The sequence below is a fragment of the Micropterus salmoides genome, unplaced genomic scaffold (genome assembly GCF_014851395.1).
Source record: "Micropterus salmoides isolate LMB-PRFRI ecotype aquatic unplaced genomic scaffold, ASM1485139v1 Ms_hic_scaffold_2, whole genome shotgun sequence".
NCBI lineage: Eukaryota > Metazoa > Chordata > Actinopteri > Centrarchiformes > Centrarchidae > Micropterus > Micropterus salmoides.
The window spans coordinates 6,773,212-6,780,099 of record NW_024041150.1 but is presented as its reverse complement, the minus strand read 5'-3'; the positions used below and the strand labels follow the sequence as shown (position 1 = coordinate 6,780,099).

The 6,888-nt window shown below is 41.5% G+C and overlaps 1 long non-coding RNA gene across 1 annotated transcript; it reads left to right on the top strand.

Moving 5' to 3' along the window:
- The first annotated feature begins 601 nt into the window (after positions 1-601).
- LOC119911426 lies at positions 602-5,555 on the top strand. The gene is made up of 3 exons (XR_005445852.1): positions 602-652; positions 3,902-4,075; positions 4,471-5,555. It is a non-coding gene; the product is annotated as an uncharacterized LOC119911426 (long non-coding RNA).
- Positions 5,556-6,888: the final 1,333 nt, after the last annotated feature.

The window sequence follows — 6,888 nt, the reverse complement described above, 5'->3', positions numbered from 1 at the left end:
CTTCATCCCACCGTCCAATCACATGCAGGCTAGATTAACTGGTGATTCTAAATTGTCCTTAGGTGTGAGTGCTTGTTTGTATATGTGTGGCCCTACGTTGGGCTGCTGACCTGTCCATGGTGGACCCCGCCTTTTGCCCGATGTTGGCTGGTACACAGGATAAGTGGATGACGACGAGTCAGTGATGAGTTCCTCTGGGGCCACAGTCCTCCTTTTCAGCTGCCCTGTGGCGAGATAAGAGCAGCCTTGGATAATGGAACGCTCACAGCAGGAACATCTTTGTGGACTTGAGCTCTTCTTTTAACACCATCCAAATGCATCTGATGATCCAGAAGCTACACCATCTCTACAATGGGCCTTAATGAACTGGCCTGAGTGTACTGTTGTCTTTGTGTGTCGTCACTGTGAGCTGTTGTCTGATCTGTTTAGTGCTGTGAAAAGGAACTGTCTGAAGATACATCATTTATTCTTTATTCAGATTGTGGAGATGCAGTTTGTCAGAGATCAGCTGTGCTTCTCTGGCCTCAGCTCTGAAGTCAAACCCCTCCCATCTGAGAGAGCTGGACCTGGGTGACAACAAGCTGCAGGATTCAGGAGTGAAGCTGCTGTGTGGTTTTCTGGAGAGTCCACACTGCAGACTGGAGACTCTGAGGTCAGTTCACTGACTCTGTTACTATTGTAAATCTGATATGTGTCATTAGGGGTCCAATCTCAAGGGGCTGGGCGTAGTAATGAAATTAAAATGACAGGGCCCTGTATTTTGGCCCCAAACCGTTCAGTGTTTTATAAAACCAACAGCAGGATTTTAAAATCAGCTCTCTGACAGGAAGTCAGTGTAAAGACCTCAGAACTGGACTGATGTGATCCACTTTGTTGGTCTTAATGAGGACTCGAGCAGCAGCGTTCTGAATCAGCTGCAGCTGTCTGATCAAAAAAGAATTATTAATGCATCTATCTGCAGAATCTGCAAATTTATCTTAAAAAGAAACCGCTTGAGTCTGAGCGGTGAAAAGAGGAGTTAACACAATAACATTTTATTAATCATTTACTAAACTTCCATGTTCTGAGGGAGGATCAAGTGGTGGAATCTGTATTTGGCTGTAGCCTACATTACATTTAAAATATATTTGTTCATCTTTAATCTGACAGGGACAAAACACAGGGGCCAGCAAGTGAAGTAGAAAAATATAAAGATTGATAAACTATAGACAAAGAGACACGACTGTAAGCTCCCAATCTGACCCAGCAGTGATGTGTTTGCTGATTTGCACTTGAAAAGACGATGAGGTTAAAATACAGCAGCAGCATTCTTCATTTCAGCTACAGACGTGGACAAAACTGTTGGTACCCTGTTTGGTACCCTTCTGTTAAAGAAAGAAAAACACACAATGGTTCCCAAAATAACTTGAAACTGATTAAAGTAATAATGAATAAAAATGTACTTGTTACGTTCCTCCGGATGGTAAGTCCAGGGGGAGGAGGAGTAAGAATATTTGAAATAAAAACCGGGGCAAAAGAGGAAGTCAGGGTTATGTGCAAACTAAGGTGTATTTATTCAATATTCAACAAAGAAAAACCAACTCAAAACTACTCTCTCAAAAGGAGACAGCGAGCCAACAAGGTAAGGCAACAATAACACTGGGTAAGTAACTGAGGGAGCAAGATTTTAAATTAAATGAACCGCTGAAAAGTCCTCTCTCCACTGAGGAGGTGACCAGACGCTGTTCTGGAGTCACGGAAGCTCTACGCTGGTGTTCAACCCACTGGCTGAATGGTAGTGATGTGTCCGTCCGTATCGAGGCTTCGAAGCGTGTGTCGAGTAATACAGGATGATTTTTGTGAAGCGCGTATCGAGGCTTGTGTTGATGACGACTGTGGTGACGTTCGAAGCCTCGCGAGCCGGCCGTACGTGACTGATTCAGGAGACGTTTTGCGGGTTTGGCGTGCGATCCGAAAGGAGCAGCAAAATGCAACGGACCCTCTTCAACATTTTGTGGACTTTTGAACTTGAACACAATTAGATTTTATCTACAGCTCATTTCAAATGACTAAAAAAGTTTATCAACTTATGTCAGAATTTATTTTGATCAAATAACTTTAAAAATTGTGATGAAACAGAGGAAAAGAAAGTGTTGACATTTTATGGCTTTGGTAAGAATTAAACTCTTACCCCATATTACCCTAATAATAATTTTCTAAAGCAGGTAAAATCATCTCCAAAAAAGAAACCGCCTGAAGCACTGTGGAAGGGTTATTTTTAAATGAAGATGAATAAAATGTTCTCTATTATCTAAAGTCACAAACCAAGTTATCATAACCCTCTCCCTTGTTTCCACTTTCCTTCTGACCCTGTCATTGTATCATAAAGACAGACACCTTATTAAAAAGCCAATCAGTCATGTATTGGCATCAAACATCATTCATTAATTTATTCAATTCAAAGCTTCACACATCAAAGCTGTGTTGCCGTTATAATGACTCTGCCTGTTTTACATTTATTGTCCACTTGATGGCACACTAGAGCAAAGGAAGCACCGTGAAGCTTCGGCCCATGAGTGAACCCACTGGATGGAAAGCTTCAATGCTTCATAAAGCATCATCTCACTACTGAATGGGCTGCCTCTGTCCACTGGGCTGACGGGCTGGCAGTGGTCTGCTCACGGGTGTTGGTCTGTAGTGTGGTCGCAACAGGTACAAAGGGAAACAGACCAACTGTTGTGAAAAAACCAAGCCTTCTTGTGCTCCAGGCACTGAGTGGTGATCAGGCACACCTGCTGCCACTCACTCATGCAGCCGAGGCATGTGGGGAAGGGCCACTACCTGAGAGGGAGAACACACAACCCAACCCAAACACACGACCCTGGGTCGTAACAGTACTGAAATTCAACTAATGAAATTAAGACGTTGCTTTTGAGTTGTGGTTCAACAGAATCATTTTAAAAAACAAACTAATGAAGCTGGCCTGGACAAAAATGATGGAACCCTGAACTTAATATTTTGTTGCACAACCTTTTGAGGTAGTCACTGCAATCAGTCGATTTCAGTAACTCTCAGTGAGACTTCTGCACTCGTCAGCAGGTATTTTGGCCCACTGTTACTGATCTGTGTTGACATGAATAGGTGTATGAATGTTGTGCTGATATTTGGATGATGTCTGTAGAAGGCTGACATTATGATGATCCACAATAACACAATGACAAAGTCCCTCTACTCATTTTAGGGAAAAGCTCATTGATTAGGACATAGTAATGTTGAGCTCCACATTTAAAACCTGAACACATCTGATTGGATTAGAAATGGATTTTTATCTCCATCATTTATTCTTTATTCAGATTGAGGGGCTGCAGGTTGTCAGAGATCAGCTGTGCTTCTCTGGCCACAGCTCTGAAGTCCAACCCCTCCCATCTGAGAGAGCTGGACCTGGGTGACAACAAGCTGCAGGATTCAGGAGTGAAGCTGCTGTGTGGTTTTCTGGAGAGTCCACACTGCAGACTGGAGACTCTGAGGTCAGTTCACTGACTGTTACTATTGTAGATCTGATATGTTTAATTAACAATTGAACCTAATTTCTGTTCATACATAACTTCCATCCATAATGTTGTAAATTTTTTTGTTCATATTTTCACGTTTCTTTTACTAAATTTAGTCTGCAGTCACAAAGACTTGTGTTTCTTAAAGAAACTGTAGAAAATGTCCGCTGTTAGTCGTTAAAGTAAATGACACCATTTTTTCCTTCTGTGCTGAGATTAAAATGATGTGAAAGTTGTGGTGACACTAAAGTGCAGACATGAGGCTGATATTATACATTATAAACCTTCAACTCTGAACAGATTAGAAGACAATGTTCCTGCTTCAAATCATTCAGTGTTTAATAAAGTTACATCATTTATTCTTTATTCAGATTGAGGGGCTGCAGGTTGTCAGAGATCAGCTGTGCTTCTCTGGCCTCAGCTCTGAAGTCCAACCCCTCCCATCTGAGAGAACTGGTGCTAAATAACAACAACCTGAGGGATTCAAACGTGAAGCTGCTGTCTGATCTTGTGGAGAGTCCACACTGCAGCCTGGAGACTCTGAGGTCAGTAGAGGGTTGGAGTCAGTCCATGCTGGTTTCAGCAGTATTGTACTAAACACAGTTAGTATCAAAGCAGAGATCCAGTATTTCCTGTAAACCTCCAACCTCCTCAGCGGCTGCTTTCCTCAGTGAAGCTGTGAGAGGAGAATGATGACAGGCTTCAGGATTGGACAGAAAGACACAGAACAGGCAGTGATCATGTGTTTGAGTTGATGTGAAGACAACTGTTGTTGTTGTTGTTGTGTTCATGTCTCCAGGAAATAAAGCTGGATTCCAGCTGACAGCATCACAAGATGTATAGAGACAGTGGTCCTCATTCATCAAACTGACAGCTGATGAAGGGAGTCTCTGTAAACTCTGATTTATGACTTCTGCTCTCTGTCTTCTTCTCTCATCAGATGGAAGTGATCTCTGTCGGAGTGTGAGGGGTCAGAAAGGTGGAGGTGTTGAGAGAGGATCAGCTGTGTCCTGATGATCCAGAGAGGTTGAAGCAGCAGCATCAGCTTGTGTGTGGAGAGGCTCTGACTGGGCCATGTTACTGGGAGGTAGAGTGGAGAGGAGAGCTTCATCCAGCAGTGACTGACAGAGGAATCCCAACAGTGCTGCAGTCTGAACTGCTCTGAGATCAGCTCCACTGTCAGACGCAAAGTCAAGTCCACCATCATCCCTGTGTGTTCCTCTGAATGTGACAGAGGATCATCAGTGGATCTGGACTGCTCTGCTGCTGCTCTGTCCTTCTACACAGTCTCTGCAGACACACTGAGACTCCTCCACTCCTTCTGCTGCACACTCAGACACCTCCTCCATCTGGACCTGGACTTTGTTTAGTTCAGATGTTGTGGAGAGGTGGAGAACTACAGTTAATCTTTACATTATATTCCTGATTCATTTTTGAAGTTCATGTGAATAAGCAGTTCGCTCTCTGAAGCTTCTTACCACCAACACCAGACTTTTCTCTCAGTTTAACAGATAATAGTTTGTAACACAGAAACAAGAAGATAAAACCTGTGGAAAGTTTGAATTTAACGGAAGCTTCACTGAGGTAAACTGAGACACCATCCTGAACACCTGAACATTTTAATAAATTGTTTATTTTAGTTTTTCTTTTGACATGAAAGTAACACACATAAACATACTAACTCTAAACCTTAGTGTCATTATTAGGGATTAAGATTATGGAAATGACTGTGTTTTCTCATATCGTGACAGTTTATATTATTGTAGAATAAACATTTATGCTGATATTCAAATCAAGTTCAGAGAGCGGATAGACTCCATCAGACCTGCTGTTACATCCTGTTTTATTTTGTGTTTCCCTTTGATCATCTGATTGGCTGGCCCTTGTGCTGACTTGTGGGCTGTGTCTATATTGGTAGTCGAGTGTTCAACTCTCTCTCTGCTGCATCCAGTTTTTTGTGGTGTTTGGTATCGTTTTTTATTCATTTATTCGTATTCAAATAAACTTGCATGCAGTAAGCTCTTCTCCTGGTGTTACGTCTATTGTTATGTTTGGTGTTTGAACCGTAACACCGCAATTCAAAGGAGACAATGTTTCATTTCAGTTATTTTTTATTATCTAATGTGTATTTTATAAATACAAATTCTTTATATAGCAGACATATATGTCTGCAGTCAGATTAACACCAACAAGGAAGTGTAATGTGTCCCTGAACAAAGGGGGGGCAAAATCAAAAGTAACAATCAGTTTCTGATGTGGCCCTTTTGTCACATTTAAGTGTACAGTATCTCCCAAAAGTGAGTACAGCCCTCACATATTTGTAAATATTTGATTATATCTTTTCATGTGACAACACTGAAGAAATGACACTTTGTGACCAGCTCGGCGATGTCGTCATGGAGGAGTGGAAGAGGACTCCAGTGGCAACCTGTGAAGCTCTGCTGAACTCCAGGCCCAAGAGGGTTCAGGCAGTGCTGGAAAATAATGGTGACCACACAAAATATTGACACTTTGGGTCCAATGTGGACATTTTCACTTAGGGTTGTCCTCACTTTTGTTGCCAGCAGTTTAGACATTAATGGCTGTGTGATGTGTTATTTTGAGGGGACAGCAAATTTACACTGTTGTACAAGCTGTACACTCACTACTTTACACTGGAGCAAAGTGTCATTTCTTCAGTGTTGTCACATCAGACATTTACAAAAATGTGAGAGGTGGACTCACTTTGGTGAAATACTGTATATATCCTGTACATGGCAGTGATTCGAATTTTAGTTTTGTTGCTCATCTTACTGGTGCATTTATTGCACACTCTTTAAAAAGTCATATTATTTAATATAGATCATTTTATGAACTATATTAAATAACACAATTATTTTTATTCCACTGTATCAGCCTAAATCGGTTTCACTTCTGCTGTTTGTCAGGGTCACACTGAATTTTAGAAATACTGAGCTCATATATATATTAGTACTAGAAGCCAAGTGAAATACACAACATGTGTAAGTTTTTTTTGGTAGAAGGCAAGGGCGTCATTTTGTGTTGAAAGTGGTGGTGACATAGGGGCTCAGACTGGGGCTGTAAAGAGATGCGAGACATCACGATACACGATATCAGGTTCACAAGAACGAGAAGAAAAGATCCTTAAACAGTGTTTTAAAGATATCCTCAATGCTGAGCTATAAGAGCGGCGGTCTGGGGGGCCTCCCTCAGTAAATTTTGATCATTAAACACTTCATTTCCTGCATTCTGGTGAAAGTTTCTGCACCAATTTACGGTGGAAATGTTTTTATTTATGTAAAAGGAAACACAAGATTCAGGTGGCAGGTGACAAATCAAAATATATAAATATAACAGA